Here is a 23,251-nt window from a genome sequence, read left to right as displayed (position 1 = left end):
ATCACCTCTGGGGCAAGGATGCTGTGCTGGAAACTTTGGAATCTCCTTCCCCACTGTTTCAGCAGAGCCTTGTCCACCACCCTTCTCTGTGGCAGATATGGTGGCAGAGGCAGTGTTCCTGTACCTGGCACTCCAGCCCCCTTGGTTGCTACGCCCAGGGCTCCAGGCTCCCATCTGGCTCCAGGAGAGTTTCCCGAATGGGATCCCCTTCCTGCAAGTGGCCACCCCGGCTCTGGGAGGACATGGGGTCGCTTGCTGGTCAGGTCTGTCTGCTCCCTCCTCCCTCTTCCTTTCCACCTCCTCTCCCAAAGCCGCCTGCCTCCTCCTCCTGACTTCACTCAGACTTCACCACTTTCCCCAGCAATGTCTTTTTGCCATTTCAATAGCCAAGCCAGGAGGCCACTGTGAATTTCATATAAAGTTCCTTTATGTGGTCTTTTGATGCATGGAAATCTTAATTTTAATGTAGTTGCATTTACAATCTTTTCATATATAATTAGTACTTTGAGGGACTTTTTGAAGGTTTTCTTCCATATGCCTAGGTTACACTGCCTCATGCATTTATTTAAGTTTTGCCTCTCATGTTTAAGTCTTTCTTCATCAGAAGTTACCTCTGAGCATGGTTTCACATGGGGGGGGCGGGTGGTGTCTTTCTTTCCCTATGGTCATAGCTATATAATGAGACTTTATATTTGATCTGAAAGTCCCTCTGTTTTTTCCTTCTTCGAGAATTCTTTGTCAATTCTTGATTCTTTACGCCTACGGAAAGTTTTAGATTCAGCCTGCTAACCTAAGGAAGGGGCAAACTTGATTCCTTTTCTTACATACCAGCAGACAGCAAACTGCACAACTGCATGCTTGTTCGTGGGCCTGAGCTCTACATATTTTTGAGGCACAGTGTGTGTTTCATTGCACTAACTCCCATCTGCTAAGGATGTGTTTCCAGAATGAATTCCAGCTTCTATGATATTTTTTAAAAGTATTTCCTTATTTAAAAATTTACCTATTTATTTTGCACTGCTAGGTCTTCCTTGCTGTGCAGGCTTTTTCTCTAGTTGCAGCAAGTGGGGGCTACTCTCTAGTTGTGGTGCACAGGCTTCTCATTGTGGAGGTTTCTCTTATTGCAGAGCATGGGCTCTAGAAAACAGGCTCAGTAGTTTGGTGCACAGCTGCTCTGCACATGTGTGATCTTCCGGGACCAGGGATCAAACCTGTGTTTCCTGTATTGGCAGGTGGATTCTTTACCACTGAGCCACCAGGGAAGCCCTATGATATTTTTAAAAGAATTACTTTTTAAAAAGTTTTATTGGAGTATAGTTGATTTACAATGTTGAAGAATTATTTTCTAATTCTGATAAAATACACATAACAAAATTCCCCATCTTGACCATTTTTAAGTGTACAGTTCAGTGGCCTTAAGTACAGTCATGTTGTTGGGCAACCATCACCACCATCTATCTCCAGAATGCTTTTCATCTTGCAGAAGTGAAACTTTGTCCCCATTAAACACAACTCCATATCCCCACTCCCCCAGCCCCTGGCAGTCACAACTCTACTTTCTGTCTCTATGAATCTGATGACTCTAGGTACCTCGTGCAAGTGGAATTTTACAGTATTCATCTTTTATGACTGGTTTGTTTCACTGAGTACAATGTCCTCAGAGTTGATCCATGTTTTTGCATGTGTCAGAATTTCCTTCCTCTTTCTGTATGGACAGACCACATCTTGTTTATCCATCTTCCGGGGACACTTGAGTTCTTCTACCTCTTAGTTACCGTGGAAAATGCTGCTATGAACATCAGGTACAAACATCTCTTTGAGACGCTACTTTTGATTCTTTTTGGTGTCTATCCAGTAGTTTACATGGTTTTTAAGAAAGGAAGAAAGAAGTTCCAGAGTTCCAGCACAAGCCCTCCTAGCTAGTACTGCCCCCATCACTCAGGGAAGATGCTATTTGCCCTAACTGTCTCACAGAGGTCATGAGAGGAGATACCTGTACAGCCTGGTCTGCTCCAAAGCCCATGTTCTACACACTGTAATTTGCTGTCTCCACCACCAAACAGAAAACTACTGGAAGTAATTCAGGTTCCTAGAATTGACACAGTGACAGATTCACGACCATCAGTGGCTTTCTAATATACAAGAGATAAACAGAAAACATAGTGAATGAGGCAATCCCCTTCACAGAACCTTTAAGAATATGCTTGGAAGGGGACTTCCCTGGTGGTCCAGTGGTTAAGACTGTGCTTCCAATGCAGGGGGCACAGGTTCAATCCCTGGTCAGAGAACTAAGATCCTACATGCTGTGTGGTACAGCAAAAAAAAAAAAAAAAAAGAATATGCTTAGAAATTAGCATACTGTGGCAACTTCAAGATCTGTTAAAAGAAAAACATAAAATTCTTGTGAGAGAAATAAAGGAAGTTTTAAAAAGTTGGGTGTTGGGTTCTATTTCAAGCTATGAAGATACAGCATAGTAAAGATAAAAAACTACAATTAGTTACAGATAAATTTCAAACTCCTGGGTGTAAGATAGGCTCAAGGATGTATTATACACAATGGGAAGTATAGCCAATACTTTGTAATAACTGTAAATGGAGAGTAACCTATACATTGCATTAAAATTAATTAAAAAGTATACAGTTCAAAAACTAATTAAAAATTTTCACAGGAATTTTACTAAGAATCCAACTGCAAAATTAAGTGGCTAAGAACATTCCACTGGGGAAGAAAAATAAAAGCTGAATCAGGAGAACTCACTTCCCAGATAATTATAAAACATATAACCAAATGATAATCAATAGGACAGTGACATTGGCTTAAGGACAGAAAAAATAACCAACCAAATAAAGCATAGATTCCAGATACATGCCCTAAACTACTAGGATCAGCTGGAAAAAGAAAACAAAGGGGAAGGAAGCAATTTTTAATAAAAGTCATTGCAGAAACTGAGTGACAATAATAGTTAATATTTAGTGAGTATTATTGTACTTATTATCAGAGGTTAATCTAAAACTGAAGCAACTTATTTAATCCTATTAACAACTTCAAGAGGCATGTTCTATTGCTTTCCCATTATATGGATGAAGAAACTGAGTCACCAAGAGGGTGAATGAACTTCTGCCCAAAGTCACATAGCAGCTCTGGCAGCAGAGATGGCATTCACCCCCACAGCATCAGTCCACACCTGGGCTCTTGACCCCACACTGCTCCTCTGCTCACCCTGCAGTGAGGACAGAACTTCAACCCAGCTGTTCAAAGTTAAGCTTCGAAAGCCCTGCTAAAACCCACAGACATGGAAAAGGAACTGATGATTGCCAAAGGGGAAGGGTGGAGGTGGGGATAAATTAAGAGGATGGGATTAACACATACACACTACTATATATAAAATAGATAAACGAGGTTATTTTGTAATAACCTATAAGGGAAAAGAATCTAAGCAAGCATATATATATAAATATGTATATGTATATGGTGTGTGTCTGTGTGTGTGTAGCAGCATTGTTCATGGAAATCAAGAGGTAGAAGCTACCCAAGTGTCCATCAACAGATGAACAGATAAGCAAATGGTGGTGTGACACACAATGGACTATTACTCAGCCTTAAAAAAGGAAGGGAATTTGGACACAGGCTACACAGTGGATAAACCCTGAGGACATGATGCTCAGTGAAGTAAGCCGGACACAAAAGGACAAATAATGTATGATTCTGCTCATATGAGGTCCCTAGAGTAGTCAAGTTCATGGAGGCAGAAAGAATGGCAGGTGCCAGGGTCTGGGGGGAATGGAATGGGGAGTTGCAGGGTTTGGGTTGCAGGATGAGAAGGGCCTAGGAGATGGGTCGCACACACTGAGAACATCTCCAGTGGCATCTCCTGGGAACACCTGTGCCTGGGGAGGTCCCCACCGGGCAGGGCTTGGCACACAGAGACTGTCATATGCACGTGGCCAGCATGTCCCCAGTCATGCAGGACTTCCCCTCCATGCAGGCTGAACAAATCCCGAGGCCCAAAGGCCCCTGTGCTGGGCAGACCTGAGTTCCAGTCCCACTCATGTCATTACTTACTAGCTGTCAGATGAGAGCAAATTGCCTCACCTTCTTAAGTCTCATTCTCTATGATATAAAACAGAACCAGTGTGACCAAACTCAAACACGTGTGGTGGATGATAAGATGTATGTGTTTGATGAGAGCTGCAGGGTCGGTGTGAGTGTCCAGGGGATGGGCGAAGCAGACCGCGTCTGCTGAGTCCATGTTCACTGCACACTCAGGCCCCTGACCTTCACTGGATCCCAGGAACCTGAGGGCTGACAGGTCAACTCCCCAGATGCTGGGGAGACTGGGCTTAAAGCCTAAGGTTGGCGCGTTGACCAGGCCCCCCAGCCAAGCAGAGGCCACACTGGGCCAGAGGAGTTTGCCTTTCCCTCTGTATGTAGTGACAGCTTTAATAAATATGTTCTCTCCTTCCAGCAGTGGCTTTTGGAATAGAGCTCAACCCCGTTGGACTAAAAAGACATTGGAATGTTTGTGCAGGCATCACAGCATACAGGTGGGCTTGGACTCCTGGGGTCCACCAGACCAGCGGGACTCCTGCCCAGGCTCCCTGCGTGGGGGACAGTCCTCTCTCCTGGCATGGCATCCCCCCAGTGGACACAATGTTCCTTAGATCGGAGCCTGCATTCGTCTTGTACCCCAGCACGTTGTAGCTGCTCCATAAATCCTGAGTGAGGAAATGCATTCTGCATTTCTTAAAAACAGCCCCAAGACTTTACCCTCTTCTCAGCCTGCATCTACAGAAAAGCTTCTGATCTTCCCTGACAGCTCAGGTGGTAAAGAATCCACCTGCAATGCAGAAGATCCCAGTTCAATTCCTGGGTTGGGAAGATCCACTGGAGAAAGGATAGGCTACTCACTCTAGTATTCTAGGGCTTCCCTTGTGGCTCAGCTGGCAAAGAATCTGCCAGCAATGTGGGAGACCTGGGTTCAATCCCCGGGTTGGAAGATCCCCTGGAGAAGGGAAAGGCTACCCCTCTACTATTCTGTCCTGGAGAATTCCATGGACTGTATAGTCCATGGGGTTGCAAAGAGTCAAACATGACTGGACGACTTTCACTCACTTGTCTGTCAAGCCTGTGGCCACCTTTGTTTGCAGTTTGTCTTCTCTTGTGTCTCACTGAATTGAGCAAAGGTCAAAATCATCTGCTGTTTACTCATCAGATATATATTTTAAAATACTTACTTGTTTTTATTTTTGGTTTGGCTAGATGTTTTTAGCTGCATGTAGGCTTTCTCTAGTTGTAGCAAGCCAGGGTTACCCTCTAGTTGAGGTGTGCGGGCTTCTCATCACAATGGCCTCTATTGTGGCGGAGCACAGGCTCTCTTCTGGCTCAGATGGTAAAGAATCTGCCTGCAATGTGGGAGACCTGGGTTCAGTCCCTGGGTTGGGAAGTTCACCTGGAGAAGGGAAAGGCTACCCACTCCAGTATTCTTGCCTGGAGCATCCCTAGGGACAGAGCCAGCCTGGCAGGCTACAGTCCCTGGGGTCACAGAGAGTCCAACAGGACTGAGCGACTAAGCACAGCATGGGCTCTAGGCACACAGGCTTCAGTAGTTGTGATACACAGCTAAGTTGCCCCGTGGCATGTGGGATCTTTCCAGACCAGGGATTGAACCTGTGTCCTTGGCACCAGCATGTTGATTCTTAACTATTGGACCACCAGGGAAGCCCACTCATTAGATATTTTTGAGCAGCCTCTATGTGCCAGGTACCATGCTCAGTTTGGAGGTCTCACCCTTGGAGGGTGACAGAATATGGTTGTATAGGTTGTCTACTGCACAATTCCAGGCTACAGCCTTCACAGCACAGCCCTTCCCTAAGGCATGGCCAAGGGCTCCAAGCCTGAGGGCGGAGGAGCAGATCAGACCTCCCCTTCTCCAGGGAAATGCTCAATACCGTCAAATCAGGTGCTTGGGAGACATACTCAAGTGGAAGAAGGGGGCAAGGCTCAAGGCTCACCAGCATCTTGTCTCCTAGATCACCCCTACTTTGGCATTTGGGTACCAGGATGCTTCCTGGGGGAGATTCTTTTTCCTTAGTTCCGCACTCGGCTCCAACTTTCAGCATTGGCCAAATTTTCCCAGATGGATTTCTAACCAGTGAAATGGAGGTTTCTAATGGAAATCCCTGCGGCCCTTTACTTAGAACTGCGCTGGTGGGCGCTCCTCTAATTATTCAATTGCCTAATCCCATTTATCTTTCATGATCCATTATGCACCACTGCTGACAGGATGCCTCCTCCTCAACAGATACATAACCTGGTCTAATGGACTCTGGGTGAGACCAACCACACTGACTAAGGGATTCAGCTGGTACCTAATTCCCCTAAACTATTATTTGATAAATGAACAAGGCAGACAGACACATTTTCTGCTTTAGGATAAATATTTTATGAATCGCCCCCCCCCCCTGCCCGATACATCACATTATTAGTACATTATCTGTCATTCCTCTCCAGGGTTTGCAGGGCCTGGGTCTACATACACTCAGGAGTGCATCTGGGTGATTTTATTGAGCAAGCCGATTTTAAAATCTGCTTGTGTCTGTGGAGAAAAGAAATCATCTGGTCCCATAAAAGGGACCAGGAACCAGGAAAGGTTCTTTAAATGTTGATTTGCTATTTCAGCGAGAAACTCATCATTTTGGGGACTGTGGGTTTGACAGATGTGTCCCACATCTCATTTTAAAAACTCAGTGCATCTTCTTTCCTTGGCATCCCCCGTAGAACTGTGCAAGCCTGGGGTGAGCTCTGCACAGACAGAGCAAGGAGCATCCCCCTCATCTTGAAAATAAAGCATCCTGAGAAAGGCAATCTTTCTTTTTGGTCAGGTTCCTTTTTTTTAAAAAAAGATGCAGCTTTAATACAAAGCCTGTTTCTCACCAAACATGCTGATGTTCTCACTGTACCCACATGGCCGTTTCAACCTGGGGTGGGTCAAGGCACTCAGGCTAGGAATTAGCACAACCTGCCCAGGATGTAAAAAGAAACCCACCTGCAATTGCAGTGACATTTCTCTTGTCCAGAGTAAACAGTGCATCCTTTTTTTTTTTTCATGCTAAGGTCCATCTAGTCAAAACTATGGTTTTTCCAAGAGTCATGTATGGATGTACGGACCATAAAGAAAGCTAAGTGCCAAAGAATTGATGCTTTTGAACTGTGGTGTTGGAGAAGACTCTTGAGAGTCCCTTGGACTGCAAGGAGATCCAACCAGTGCATCCTAAAGGAAATCAGTCCTGAATATTCACTGGAAGGACTGATGCTGAAGCTGAAACTCCAATACTTTGGCCACCTGATGTGAAGAACTGACTTACTGGAAAAGACCCTGATGCTGGGAAGGATTGAAGGCAAGGGGAGAAGGGGACAACAGAGGATGAGATGGTTGGATGGCATCACCGACTCGATGGACATGAGTTTGAGCAAGCTCCGGGAGTTGGTGATCGACAGGGAAGCCTGGCGTGCTGCAGTCCATGGGGTCACAAAGAATCAGATGTGACTGAGCGACTGAACTGAACTAAACCATTATATATACATTATTAAAATGATAAAAAGCTCTAGTTGGACTATTATTTGAGAGTCTTCACATGATGACACAAAAGAAGAGGATGCATACTTAGAAAACGCTGAGGGACAGAAGCAACTGATTTTATGATCTCCCCCAGTAAATGGGAGAAATACAGACAAAGATCTGAAAAAAGCGAACAAACCAAATCATAGGAGTTTTCCAGATGATAAAGAACCTTCACATTTGTTTCAGATATCATGTCAACATATCTGCTTATAGAAATGAAATGAGTCGTCCTATTTCTTAGGGGTTAATTACAATGGAATTTGTTAGGAAACACTGCCTGCTCACCTTTGATAAATGCCCCGGGGAAGTTGAGACAAGAGTGATGTGGAAGGGAGGTGTAAGTGTGGTTAATGCATTTACACCTTCTTAGATTCTCCCTTGAGTATATTTTACCTTTGCCATAAAATGAAAACATTTAAATTTCTTTAAAATTACATTTGACTTAATTACACCCAGGCCCTGATACCAGTAAGCACCCCATTTCTGCCTGTTTTTCTGTCATAAAGAGCGACCGGGCTCATCATTTCATAAAGAGTTGTTTTCTATGGGATGCTCGCTATGTGCAGAATGTTAATAGCTGGCTGAATACGAATAGGCTCTGTGGCTCCACTTGAAATACAGAAAAATGGCCCAGACATTAAAAAAGATAAAAGGGAAAAGGGCAGTAATGAATTTAGAGGAAAATGAACATTAATGGTACTAGCATTACTCATGTTCCACATAACAAATTATTGGAAATCTGTCAAGTACACCAAATTATCTCCTCGGCGGCGGCTGGGGGCCCTCTGAAGCCATCCAAAACCAGCAGAAGCAAGACAATTTGAGCTAATTTTACTATTTATAACAATAGAACAGGCCATTAAGATAAATTAATGTCATTATCAAGTTTCTATGAAAATGACAAATACCACTATTTCGAGCAGCTTAGAGGCTGTTGACTATAATGAATTCCCTGCACAGGTACTAAAGAGAAACACTCCAAGTAATTATTTTCTAGTAGCCTGTTTGTTTCCTGACCATTCATTTGCTTTCACCACAATTAGTTCTGTACACAATATGGTGGTAACTAAACAGTCAACACCACACAGTACGAGGACTAATTGGCCCATTACGATGTGGTTTCTAGCATTTTCCTCCCTAAAGAGAGTCGGGAGTAAACAGACCAGAGACAACAATGAGAGAACCGTGCCGGCATGGACGGTCTTCATTTCAGGGAGCTCCAAACAGGACAGTGAACCACACAGGTGAAAAGCTCCGCAGAGAACACCCTCGAATGAGTGGGGCAACCACCAACTGGACGGCATGGGAATGCAGCCCCGCACCTGTTCCCAGGCATGCCTGCCTGCTCAGCCTTCTGCGGTGGCTTCCTTGGGCCCAGAGAAATGCCACTCAGAGAAGCTGAGAATACCCTGTTGAACTGACAAAGGATTAATCTCCAAAATGCACGAGCAGCTCATGCAGATCAATATAAAAAAAAAAAAAGCAATCCAATCCAAAAATGGATTTAAGACCTAAATAGACATTTCTCCAAAGAAGACATACAGATGGCCAACAAACACATGAAAAGATGCTCAGTGTCACTCATTATTAGAGAAATGCAAATCAGAACTACAAAAAGGATCCCCTCACACTGGTCAGAATGGTCATCATTAAAAAAAATCTACAAACAATAAGTGTTGGAGAGGAGGTGGAGAAAAGAAAACCCTCTTGCACTGTTGGTGGGAATGCAAATTGATATAGCCACTATGGAGAACAGTATGGAGGTTCCCCCCCCCAAATAAACGTAGAAATACCATATGACCCACTAATCCCACTACTGGGCATATACCCTGAGAAAACCATAACTCAAAAAGACACATGTACCCCAATGTTCACTGCAGCACTATTTTCAACAGCCAGGACATGGAAGCAACCTAAAGGTCCATCAACTGATGAATGAATAAAGAAGTTGTGGTACACATATACAATGGAATATCACTCAGCCATAAAAAGGAATGAAATTGGGTCATCTGTAGAGACGTGGATGGACATAGAGTCTGTCACTCAGAGTGAAGTAAATCAGAAAAAGGAAAACAAAGATTGTATGTAACACATATATGGAATCTAGACAAATGGTATGATGAACCTATTTGCAGGGAAGGAATAGAGGCAGAGACATAGAGAAGAGACTTGTGAACACAGCGGGGAAAGGAGAGGGTGGGACAAATTGGGAGAGTGGCGTTGACACCTATACACTATCATAGAGGTAAATAGATAGCCAGTAGGAAGCTGCTATATAATACAGGGAGCTTATCTCGGTGCTCTGTGATGACCCAGAGGGATGGGATGGAGGGGGTAGGCTGCTCTGTGGATATCTCTCAATAACTGCCCATTGGCCAGGCCCACCATCTTTCCCCTCTTCCAGCTGAGACGAGGGTGCGGGCGTTTGGGATTCTAACACACGAGACACCAACACATACGCCAGGTCTTTAAAGAACTCGGAGCATATGGGATGTTCATGCAACAACAGAACGGCTGAGAAGATGCAGAGGAGAGGACCCCAAACGGAAGAGGGGCAGCGTGCCCAGCCAACCACGTTACTTAGGAAGTTTGTCTCCATACCCCATTCAAACTCACACCCAAGTCTCCACTGTTAACGTCCATTCTCTCTCTCCTTCTGCCCGTGGGGAAACTGAGGTTCCCACAAATCAGCAGCATGTAACCCTGGGCCACCTGGCCAGTGGGTGTGGAGGCGGGATTCAAGCCTGGGCTGTCTAGTTTGGGAGGAGGCGTTTCCTCCCTCAGGCTGCTGCACCCCCAATGCCAGGAACCAGAATCCGAGAGGGTTGAGCCTCAGCTTCCCCATCTGTAAAATGGGGCTGACCCCGACGCCCTCGGGTGACTGTGACTATGCAGATAAATTCACTCACATCCCACATCAGGCAGAGAGCCTCATTCCCCGCTCCCCCTTTCCGGCACACAGCCCTGCCTTGACCCCATCTGCTTGATTTCAGGCCTGCTGGTGCTGCCCGAGCCGATTACTGGCTGCAATAACCTCATTCTGCAAAAATCACACTGGCTTTCACAGGTCCTTACGGGAAGGAAATAGGCTAATGCACTGTTTTCTCATGCGAGTCAGCAGCCCAGGCTCCCTCTAATGGGCTCAGATTGCAGTTTTAGAACCTAAACTAGGAACTTAAACTCTCCTCAGGACATGCTCAGGATGGGCGTCCTCACTCCTCACACTTCCAGTGAAAACGAGAGGAAAACATCCTGTCCTGTCTTCCTCTGAGTGAGCCCGGCCGGCCCCGGTTCAGCTTTTCCGCCTAAAGGTGAACAAGATGGAAAAGTCAGGAAAAGTGCTCTGATTTCATAATCACAGTAGCTCCCAGCACTCCTCTCTCTTGTTGCCCCAGGTACCCCCAGTCTGCAGTCTCAGGAATTGCCGAACAGAGGCTGGAGGCAGCCCTGGGGTCCAGGGCCACCGCTCTCTCTGCTGCAGCCGTTGACCTGCCTGCCCTTCCAGCCTGAACTCTGCAATCATATTCCCTGATCACCTACCAGGCCCCCTAGCTGCCGAGATTGTTGTTACTGTTAAGCAAATAAACTGAACTGCCTTCAGTAAACTAAACTTCAGGCCAAGATCTCTTGGCAAGCCAACAGTTAACACTTCCTGTGTGCCAGACACCCAGATGGCATTGGATACCGGCGCAGACATGGCCCCAATGGAGGCCAGGCGCTGGGCTCACTTCTACACGGAGGGAACAGGCTCAGACACGCACAGTACACTTGCCAGGGGTCACACAGCTGGTGAGAGACAGGGACGAGACTGTAACCTAGGCCGTCTGACTCCTTGATCCCTCTGCCGTCTAAGGCCCACAGCCTGGCTAGATTCCTGGTCTTGGCCTCAGCAGGACGGACCTGTCCCCTTAGCACCCAAAAGCCCCTGTAACACATCACTGGGTGTATTCATCGGACAAGCAAAGGGGGCCTTGTGACTTAATTGTTTTACCTGCTCTCTGCCACTGGACCGTGTGCTCCGTGAGGTCAGGAAGAGCATTCACATTCCCCACCGTCTTATCTCCAGCACTGGTGCCTGGGGGGATAAGAAGGTGGACGGTCACAGATTTGTTGAATAAATGAAAGAAGTATGGTAAAAGATGCAGCTCTCCGACTGGGCACCCAGCACAGGTCCACGCTGTTTCCGTGGTACTTGAACGTGGTCCAGGAGTGGACTGGCAATGGTCTCCCTCTCAAAGCTCACTCGGGTCATGGGACTTTTCAGAACAGATCACCAAGCATGTGTGACACAGCCCAGGCTTGGAGGCTGAGTGTCTGTGGTCCTTGCTTTCTCATAGCCGAGGAGATGGGGCACACGTGGTTCTGGTTGGAGGGTCCGGGGAGCAGGGAGGGAGCAGGGGTGATTGTCTCCTGGTCCTGCACGCAGTGTCTCTTCAAACTCTCAGCAAGGATTTTCTTAACACCGTTTTTCACGTGTTCGGTTCCCAGTAACCACCGGCACAGGAGGGAGTCAGACTTGCATCTTTCTTCTCAGCCCACAGTAACTGCTACGTGGATCGCTGCCTCCCAGACTCCCCAGGATCCCAGGCACTGGGTGGGCGGCTGTGGCAGACACACGAACTACATCTGGTTAAGCCTCTGAGGGCCTGGTTTGGCCATGCTGGTTTCTTCACTTTGCTAAATCTGCTGCTCTTGTCTAAATTTAGCAACCTGTTGACTCCAAAGATGAGGCTCGGGCCAGGTCCAGCACAGCGAGACAGTGCATCAGTGGCCAGGCCCCAGAAGGGTGCACGCCTCAGCTCCCTCCCGGGTCAAGGAGACCTGTGTGCTCCTCTGGAGGCTGGGAGCTGGGTCTGGGCCTCCTTCCACTCTGTCCAGTTGGCTTGAAACAAGTATCCCAATCCCTTCAGGCAACCTCTTCTCATCTGGGCTGTGAGCACTCCAAAATTCCAAATTCCATTTCTGTGCTTAAAACAAAAATTCATTGATAACCAACCAGGACCTTCTGCATAGCACTCTGCTCTGAGTTCTGTGGCAGTCTGGATGGGAGGGGAGTCTGCAGGAGAATGGAGATATGGCTATGCACGGCTGAGTTCCTCCATTGTTCATCTGAAACTATCACAACATTGTTCATCAGCTATACCCCAATACGAAATAAAAAGTTTTTTAAAAAAATCTGTTGATTCCAGGACCATACAGATTCTGTGACTGCCCTGGATTTTTGTGCTGGATTCAGAATCCTTTTATCAGAACACAAGGTCTGATTGATTTAGTTTATGCCTCATTGTGGGTGGGGGCGGGGGGTCCCACCTCATGTACAAACAGGTATTCCTGGAATGTGCTGCTTCAGCTTCCCTCCAGGGGGCATCAGACGGAGACAAGCAGGTGTAAGAACCTCAGAACATCCTCCATCCTCTACCACCATCACTCTATCATCTCCTGAACATCCTCCCGTGTTCACCAAGCACAGGATAGTGACTCATTCTGCAGTGAGTGTGGGAAATGCCCCCAGTGAAGGAGGAGATGGTCCAGGGGCAAACAGGTGGTCTTTGTCCTAAGCAACGACAGTGACCATCCAGCAGTTTCCCATTTTGATTCTTAAAGCACCGAGCCACAGGCCAAGCCATTTCTTTTTAACTGGGTTTTCCAATTAATTTGAATCTCGTGCATAGCAATTTGTTAAACAGATTTATCGTCTAGATAATGGTAGCGATGAATTCTGACTTCTTGTCATTTTTCAAGTTTATCGATCCAGAGCAGCTGAATTGGAATGTGGCTGTGATGTCCCAGTGGTGTGCCCGAGAGAAGCCTGAGGAGACAGCCAGGTCGAAAGGAAGACCTGGAAACACACTCTTAAATCCAAGCCCAGGTTCATCTGTGAAGCCAAAAGGCAAACCTGACCCAGAGGGTTAGTGAAAGGGAGAGAGGAGTTCATTTCTTAGTGCCCTATCCTTACTGGTGTTTTACATTTTTTTAATTCATAAATTTATGCATTTATTTATTTCTGGCTGCAGTGGGTCTTCATTGCTGCTTGCTGGCTTTCTCTAGTTAGGGCGAGCTGGGGCTACTGTTCACTGTGGTGTGCAGGCTTCTCAATGCGGTGTCTTCTCCTGTTGGGGCACACAGGCTCAGTACTTATGGCTCCAGACTCTCGAGCACAGGTTCAACGGCTGTGGCACACACGGGGTAAGCTGCTCCATGGCATGTGGAATCTTCCCAAGCCATGGATCAAACCTGTGTCCCCGGCACTGGCATGTGGATTCTTATGCACTCACCACCAGGGAAGTCCCCTTACTGTCTCTTTCAACTGTCTGTAACCAACTACTAGCAAATGCTTTCTTAAAGAAATGGTGGCTTTGGAGTGTCACATATCCTGGAAGGCACCTTTACTAAAACAGTATCTTGATCCCCATCTGGACCACATCCTAGCCATTTATGGTATTCACAGACAGAAGAGATAAAGACCCCTGGCCAGCTTGGGGGTAAGAAACCAAGACAGAAAACCCACAAAGCAGGGAGGTCCAGCTCAGCTCCCCCAGGAATGAGAGGTGTCTCCCCATTCAGGACAAGGGGAGCAATAAAAAGCCTTAGGATGCGACGGAGGTGGGGGCAGGATGGGTCCTCTGCCCAGAGAGACGAATAATACAGAGGAGGGCGAACACTAGCACGATTCCGCTCCTAATCAGGATCATGAAGCATCTCACAAATGGACCACTTTCCTCCGACACTTACCGTATTGAGTGGCTCTAGGTAGACCATCAGGGCGGACTCTGCCATCTGCATTTAGAAAATTGCCTATACATTTATTACAGTGAGATTCACCCATTAATTAATGCCGTTCTCCCTGAAGACTCTCATTAACACATTGAGCTAATTACTGAAACCACAGGCCCAAGGGCTGGGTTGTGATGGGTTGTTTTCATTTTTTCCTATTACAGTAAGATTTGCTCCTGCCTTAGCTTTATAGGATTTAAAAAGAGAAAACAGCAGAGGCAGAAGAACCCTTGGATGCTGGAACTGAATCAACGTTCGGGCCGCTTTCAGGCTGGCGATCTTGTACTTCTCTGTGGGAGGCCCAGACAGCAGTTATTTCAGGACAGGAAATACTTCCACTGAAGAGAGGACCGAGCGTCCAGCCAACACTGCTGTCTAGTAGCTCAGCTGCGGGGCTGGGATGAGTTAGGAAATAAACTTAGGATGGAACAGCCAAGCTTCCGTTGATGGCTTCCTCTGATCTCCTCTTCCCCACCACCCAGGTGGCCCGGCAGACCCTTCCCAGCCAGCAGAAAGCAGAGACCGTGAAGGGTGAGGAAGGATTAGACGTATTTCCAAAGCTTCCCACTGAAGTGTCGGTGGTCCAGTGGTAAAGAATCTGCCTGCCAATGCAGGCGACACAGGTTCGATCCTTGGTCCGGGGTAGATCCCATATGCTGCAGAGCAAATAAGCCCATTCACCACAACTACTGAGCCTGCACTCTAGGGCCCACACACCCCGACAACTGAGCTCAAGCGTCCTAGAGCCTCCGCTCTGAAACAAGAGCAGCCACCTCAATGAGCAGCCCGAGCACCACAACCAGAGAGTGGCCCCAGCTCTCCGCAACTAGAGAAACATCGCAGGCGGCGATGAAGACCCAGGATAGCCAAAATATAAGTAAATAAAATGAAACAATTTTAAAGGAATATATATATGTATAAGTGAGTCATTCTGCTGGACACAGAAATTCACACAACGTTGTAAATCAACTACACTTCAATAAAAAGGTTTTTTAAAAAAGGGGGAAATGTCAGCTGAAAAAAAAGATGCACAACCTAAAAGTTGAGAATAGTGTTTTATTCAGTGGATGAAACTGAGGACTGAAGCCCAGGACACAGCGTCTTGGGTAGTTCGGAGGGACTGCTCAGGACACATCAGAGTTTTTGCAACAGAAAGCAGGTAGTCGGAACATCAAAAAATTCCTGCTAACTAAAGAAAACCAGCCATCTCAAGGTAAGGAATTTACTTCTTTTCTATGTTTGGGAAGATACAAGAGTCTGGGATTGTTGAAATGATGCCTTTGAAGTGCCGCTCAGCTCTCTGGGGCCAGTTTCCACTGCTTTCTCATCTCAGTCCCTCCAGGGCATTTAAGAGGCTGACAGCCAGATTGGCTTGACTCTCCTGTTAACTTATTCATTTATTCAAATATTTACTTTTTGAGCGCCCCCTCTGGCAGGGCTCTGTGCGCTGGGCCACACACAGAGGAGCCACCGTCTCAGCTTCAAGGTGTCCACAGGCTGCAAGTTGCAAAGGTTCAGGGTGTGTTAGAGGCAGAGTCCACACCCCATCCTCTGGCAGAGGGTGTTCGCAGAGAAGGGCCTCAGTGAGAGGAATTCACACTAAAGACCCGGGTGGAATGAAAGAAATAGGAGAAAATACTTATTTTTTTTAATTTTGAAAAGCTCAACACATAAATAAAAACAAATGACGAAGGTTCCCATCATCCTGCAACATCCTGCCATTCTAGTTTCATCCACACGTTTCCCCCCACGCCCACCTCAAATGCTGTTGTGAAATGTATGTCCATTGAAATGAACACAGCTTGTAATTCAGGTATGTGTGCGCCCTCAGTCGTGCGACTCTGTGACAGTATGGACTGTAGCCCACCAGGCTCCTCTGTCCATGGTACTTTCCAGGCAAGAACACTGGAGTGGGCTGCCATTTCCTTCTCCAGGGGATCTTCCTGACCCAGGGATCGAACCCACATCTCTTGCATCTCCTGCAGGCAGATTTTTCATCACTAAGCCAGCTGGGAAGCACACCTGTGTCACAAAACAGAACATTGCCTTCTCCCAGAAAATTTCCTTGTATCCCTTCCTGGGTGATCCTCATGCTTCTCTGAGGTCACCATTGTTCTGAATTTTTTCCCCTAAAAGTACTTTCGCTTGTTCTAGATCTAAAGGATGCACTCTTTAGTGTCTGGCTGGTGGCTCAGACAGTAAAGCATCTGCCTGCAATGCAGGAGACCCAGGTTTGATCCCTGGGTTGGGAAGATCCCTGGAAAAGGAAATGGCAATCCACTCCAGTATTCTTGCCCGGAAAATTCCATGGATGGAGGAGCCTGGTAGGCTACAGTCCATGTGGTCGCAAAGAGTCAGACACGACTGAGTGACTTCACTTTTCACTTTTCTTTTGCTCAACATAACATCCTCTGACATCCATTCGTCATTCCATCTGTCAATAATTTTGTCTTTTTACTGCTGAGTATGATATCAGAATATATACAGTTTTAATCATTTTATTTATCTATTTGCTTATTTATTTTTGGCTGTGCTGGGTCCTTGTTGCTGCTCGGGCTTTTCTCTAGTTGCAGTGTGTGGGCTTCTCATTGCGGTGGCTTTTCTGGTTGCAGAGCACAGGCTCTAGGGCAAAGTAGTAGTGGCTTCCGTATTAGTGGCTCCTGGGCTCTAGGGCATAGGCTCAGTAGTCGTGGCGCATGGACTTAGTTGCTCCATGGCATTTGGGATCTTCCTGGACCAGAAATCAAACTTGAATCTCCTGCATTGGCAGGAGGATTCTTTACCACTGAGCCAGCAGGGAAGCCCCAGAACTTACGATTTTCAAAATATCTATTTAGCCTCCCTTCGGACAAGCCACTCAAAGACGGGCCAACAAAGACACAGAAGACAGGACCTTTGCCCCCCTCGGGAAGTTTGGTCTACCTGCAAGGAAAAGGCAAGAAAAAAAGTGACTCACAGCCGACGGGCGATGACCTTCCTCCCAGATAACTAGTCCCCTTTTCTTATGCACAGAACCACGTGGTCTAGTCAATGGTGAGCTCTGTCCACCGGTCTAAGAGGCTTGCTCGTCTGCTCTTCTCCTTGACATCATTTAAAGTAAGGTGGGGCACCTGGCCCAGGACGGGCAGTGAGGTGCATGGAGAAACACGGGGGTGGGGGGCTTCTATAAGAAAGAGAGATGAAATGAGAGAAAGTTTTGAGTTCCTTCCTTCTTTCTTGGATGTTACAAGAAGAAGCCGATACTTGTGTCCATGAAGCAAACTGCACGCCAAGGATGGCAGAAGGGGCCAGTCCTCCATGACATGACTGAGGTGCCAACCAATCCCTGTGCTGCCCACCGCCTTGTTTTTTATATAAACCATACTTATCTTTCTGGTTTCAGGAGCATTCAGCAAAGAGTCTTATTCGCAGCCAAAGGGAAATGCGAGCTGGGGACACAGAAAGTTTAAAGGGGTGTCAGGAAACATACCTCTGCAAGCACCTGTTCCCCCACACGATGCTGGGTCCCAGGTATAAAAAAGACACCAAAGTGGAACTAGAGCAAAGGACCTGAGGACTGGACAGTGAAGGGGACCTAGAGGGCACAGAGGACCCAGGAGCTGGGTCCCAAGGAGGGAAGGCTGTTACAGCTGGGGTTTACTTTTAAAATAGCCACACAGATCCAAAAATATGGAGCTTTGTGGTTTTGGCCAGCGCTAGGGTGTCTTGTCATCATGTCACAGCTCCTCACAGGATGCAAGAAGAAGTCCTTATTTCTGGTGAATAAAGTACAATTTGAAGAGTCAACTACACTTTCTGGTAAGCACCAGAATAACGGTGTCACACCACGTTATAGAACATTTTAAGGTCGTCTTATTTGTGAAGATACTTGCAATCAAAACAAAATCGGTATTTGATGAAAATCAGTTTTGTTTTGTTTTGTTTTGTTTTTTACTGTGATTGGGGGTTCCATAACTTTGCAAAGTTATTAAAACTACAGCCCTTGATGTGGACAAAAAGGGACCCCCCTCTCACACTGTTGGTGGGGATGTAAACTGGTGCAGCCATTGTGGAAACAGTATGGAGGTTCCTTAAAAAACTAAGAATAGAGTTGCCATGTGACTCAGCAATCTCACTCCTGGGCATATATCCCAGATAAAATTCTAATTCAGAAACATATATGGGGATTCTCTGGTGGCTCCGTGGTGAAGAATCCACCTGCCAATGCAGGACACATGGGTTTGATCCCTGATCTGGGAAGATCCCACATTCTGCAGAGTGACTAAGCCCAAGGGCCACAACTACTGAGCCTGTGCTCTAGGGCCTAGGAACTGTAACTGCTGAGCCCACAAGCCCTCGGGCCCATGCTCTGCAGCAAGAGAAGCCACGGCAATGAGAAGCCCAAGCACCGCAACTGGAGAGTAGCCTCCGCAAGTAGAGAAAAGCCCACACAGCAACAAAGACCCAACACAGCCAAAAAATAACTAACTAAATAAATAAAAATTATTTTTAAAAGATATATGCACCCCTATGTTCACGGCAGCACTCTTCACAATAGCCAAGACATGGAAACAACCTAAATATCTATCAACAGATGAATGGATAAAGAAGATGTGGTCCATATATATAATGGAATATTACTCAGCCATAAAAAAGAACAAAAGACTGCCATCTGCAGCAACGTGGATGCAACTAGAGATTATCATCCCACATGAACTAAGTCATAAAGGGAAAGAACAAATATCATATGATATCACTTATACATGGACTTAAAATATGACACAAATGATCCTGTCTGTGAAGCTATAACAGAATCACTGACTTAGAGAACAGATTTTGGTTGCCAAGGGGGAGGGGTTTGGGAGAGGGATGGAGAGAAAGGCTAGGGTGAGCAGATCTAAGCTTTTATATCAAGAATGGATAAATAACAAGTCCTACTGTAGAGCACAGAGAACTATATTCAGTATCCTATGATAAACCATAATAGAAAAGAATATTTTAAAAAGCAGGAATGCATGTGCATATATACACACACACACACACATATATATGCATGTATAACTGAATCACTTTCCTGTATAGCAGTAATTAACACAACATTATAAATCCACTATCCTTCAATTTTAGAAAAATTCTAAAAAGATACAAGCACCCCTATGTTCATAGCAGCACTATTTAAAATAGCCAAGACATGGAAGCAGCCTAAATGCCCATGGACAGGGGAACGGATAAAGATGTGGTACATATATATAATACAATATCACTCAGTCATAAAAAAGAATGAAATAATGCCATTTGCAGCAAAATGGATGGACCTAGACTAAGATCCATCATAAGGTCCATTTTCATACTAAGTGAAGTCAGATAGAGAAAGACAAATATATGATACTGCTGACATGTGAAATCTTAAAAACTGATACAAATGAACTTATTTACAAAACAGAAATAGACCCACAGACACAGAAAACAAATTTATGGTTACTGAAAGGGGAAGGGAGAGGGATAAATTAGGAATTTGGGGTTAACAGATACCCACTGCTGCTGCTGCTGCTAAGTCGCTTCAGTCGTGTCCGACTCTGTGCGACCCCAGAGACGGCAGCTTATCAGGCTCCTCCATCCCTGGGATTCTCCAGGCAAGAATACTGGAAGGGGTTGCCATTTCCTTCTCCAATGCATGAAAGTGAAAAGTGAAAGGGAAGTCGCTCAGTTGTGTCCGACTCTCAGTGATCCCATGGACCACAGCCCACCAGGCTCCTCCGTCCATGGGACTGTCCAGGAAAGAGTACTGGAGTGGGTCACCATTGCCTTCTCCAATAGATACACACTACTACATATAAAATAGATGCATTAACTTGCCTAGGGTCACACAGGAATTCATGCCTAGGCCAGGATTTGAGCTCAGGACTTATGTTTCAGTATTGTAAAATTTATTACTTATTTGGAGAGGGGGAATATGGAGTAAAATATAAACAAAAAGACATGAGAAATGTACACATCTGACCTCTAAATAGATAAGAACTTATTTAACAACAACTAAGGAGATCCAACCAGTCCATCTTAAAGGAGATCAGTCCTGGGTGTTCATTGGTAGGACTGATGCTGAAGCTGAAACTCCAATACTTTGGCCACCTCATGCAAAGAGTTGACTCATTGGAGAAGACCCTGATGCTGGGAGGGATTGGGGGCGGGAGGAGAAGAGGACGACAGAGGATGAGATGGCTGGATGGCATCACCAACTCAATAGATATGAGTTTGAGTAAACTCCGGGTGTTGGTGATGGACTGGGAGGCCTGGTGTGCTGTGATTCATGGGGTTGCAAAGAGTTGGACACGACTGAGCAACTGAACTGAACTGAACTGAACATTAACAGTGGGGCTTCCCTGGTGGCTCAGAGGTTAAAGCATCTGCTTGCAATGCGGGAGGCCTGGGTTCAATCCACGGGTCAGGGAGATCCCCTGGAGAAGGAAATGGCAATCCACTCCAGTATTCTTGCCTGGAGAATCCCATGGACGGAGGAGCCTGGTGGGCTACAGTCCATGGGGTCGCAAAGAGTTGGACACGACTGAGTGACTTCACTATAATTAACAGTACTATATGATATGTCAGAAAGTTAAGAGTCGATCTTAAATGTTGTTCCCCACCCCCCACCCCACACGCAAGGTAATTATGTAAGCCAATGGAGGTCTTAACTAACATTATTATGGCAATTATTTCATAGTAAATGTGTGTCAAATTATCACACTGTACACCTTAAATGTGTGTATCTTTTACATTAATAATATCTCAATAATGCAAGGGAAAAACTTATATAAGCATAAAGCAAGAAATTTTGAGACAAATTATTTTTGACAATTAAAATATTTTTACTTTAATTTTTATAAATTAAAAAATTATTCATAGTGAAGTAAGAAAATTTTAAGGCAAATAACTGAATGCTTGTCAAAAAGCACAGTTGAAAAGCAAATGGAAAACTGGGAGAATACTTGAATTAACTGAGATAAGGAATTAGTATCTTTCACATATAAAAAGCTCATAAAAATCAACAAGAAAAATATTAAGTCTCTGTGAGAAAAATTAGTAAAGGACTTACAGAGTAGAACAACATACAAAAGTAATATAAATAGCCAAAAGTTGTTTTACAGTCTCAAATAAATATATTCATAATCGCCAAAGGCAAACATCTAGAAAAAATGCTTGACTTCATCATTAATGAACTGCTACCCTCAAATATCCTTGTTTTGCAAGTTGGCTAAGTTTTTGAAACTTAAAATAAACAATATTGGTAAAGAGTCCATGAAATCGTTATTACACCCTGCTGATGAGAATATATACTTGGTACAATATTTCTGAAGGACAACTGGTCAATTTTCTCCAAAAGCTTTAAAATTGTTCCTGCCTTTTGACGGGTCCTCAGTAACAAGGTCTTTTGCAATGAGCACATCTCCTGCACAAGTTATCTTTATGTGCTACTTAGTGTCTGGCCCATCAGAGGGGTGACAAGTGGAGCATCCTGCAGAGTATGCTGCTGGGAGAATTCAGATCTCCCTTGAGACTCTGGGGCTTTTTGTCCCAGGCGTAGCTAATCTCAGCTTTATTTTGTCCTCCCCCCCCAACCCCCATATTCCTCTCCATTATGGATCATTACATCCCGGTGGCTCAGGCGATAAAGAATCCGCCTGCAATGCAGGAGACCCAGGTTCGATCCCTGGGTCAGAGGTCCCCGGTAGAAGGCAATAGCTACCCACTCCAGTATTCTTGCCTGGAGAATCTCATGGACAGAGGAGCCTGGTGGGCTATGCAGTCCATGGGGTCGCAAAGAGTCGGACACGACTGAGCGACTAAGAACACAGACAGGATATTGAGTATAGTTTCCTGTGCTATACGGCAGGACCTGGTATTTTTATGTGCTCTATATACAACGGTTTGCACCTACTAACCCCAAACTCCCACTCCACCCCTCCATCCCTCCTCCACCCTTCTCCACCTTGGCAACCACAGGTCCGTTCTCTGTGTCTGTGACTCTGTTTTGTTCTTTGCTGAAAAAAAAAAAAAAGGCTTCTTGGGTGTGGATATAGTATATAATAACATATCGCAGCCAGAGAAGACAATAAAAACTCAAACTCCTTCACAAATGCAGCATCCACCCCACACCGCTGTTGAGCTTTTCTCGCCTGTGAAATGTTTCATAGGAGACAGGCTGGGGTGATGGCCTGGGAGAGTGTGTTAATGAAAAGCAGGATAAATGCTCAAAATGATTTGCATAGAAGGAAGCTGACCGGCTGTTATTCAAAAAGGAAATCCCAGTGGAGATGCCCCACATAACCAGGCTTTCTTTGTCAGCCCTGAATCTGAAAGAAGTGTCTGAATCTGAAATAGCGAGTTCACGGTTTCTCCCTCACCGACCAATGCTTGCAAGCTCCATACCAGCATTTCCAGTCGCACTCCTTGTTAGGGTTCACAAGGGCCTCAGCGCGTGTAGTTTAAAAATGGCCCATTGTGGTGACCTGACAAACAAGGGATGATGTCACAGTGGCCACAGTGCCCTGGTGGGCATCCTGTTTTTTCCTTAAGGAGATATCCTGTTTCTCCCTGCTGGTGCCAGTTTCTCCAGACGACGTGACCACCTGACCGTGAGACCCCTTCGATTACGTGACCACAAGACTCCAGCTGCGGGCTAAAGATAAACTAAGGCCCCCTCCCTTCAGGGCACATTTCTCATCGACAGGGTATAAGAAGGCTTGGCTGGAAAGCGAGGGCACTGGTTTCTCTCTACAGCCAGTCACTTTCTTTCTTCCTATAACAAATCCTTCTCTGCCTAAATGCCTGGCTCACGTTCGCCTTACATTCCTCATCCTGCAGTCGTCTGTGTATTTGTA

At 45.8% G+C, this 23,251-nt stretch overlaps 1 long non-coding RNA gene across 2 annotated transcripts; it reads right to left on the bottom strand.

Moving 5' to 3' along the window:
- Positions 1-6,501: 6,501 nt before the first annotated feature.
- Positions 6,502-22,811, bottom strand: LOC110152533 (uncharacterized). 2 transcript variants are annotated; one of them, XR_011489102.1, is made up of 5 exons: positions 22,775-22,811; positions 22,360-22,411; positions 17,353-17,824; positions 11,614-11,697; positions 6,502-10,927 (listed from the first exon to the last, which is right to left on the bottom strand). It is a non-coding gene; the product is annotated as an uncharacterized lncRNA (long non-coding RNA). The 2 variants fall into 2 exon arrangements; XR_011489101.1 differs by lacking the exons at positions 6,502-10,927; positions 11,614-11,697 and adding an exon at positions 15,433-15,995.
- Between the last annotated feature and the right edge of the window lie 440 nt (positions 22,812-23,251).

This window comes from Odocoileus virginianus, chromosome 8 (assembly GCF_023699985.2).
Source record: "Odocoileus virginianus isolate 20LAN1187 ecotype Illinois chromosome 8, Ovbor_1.2, whole genome shotgun sequence".
NCBI classification, from domain to species: domain Eukaryota; kingdom Metazoa; phylum Chordata; class Mammalia; order Artiodactyla; family Cervidae; genus Odocoileus; species Odocoileus virginianus.
The sequence above is the reverse complement of the archived record's forward strand: the minus strand, read 5'-3'. Positions and strand labels throughout refer to the sequence as shown.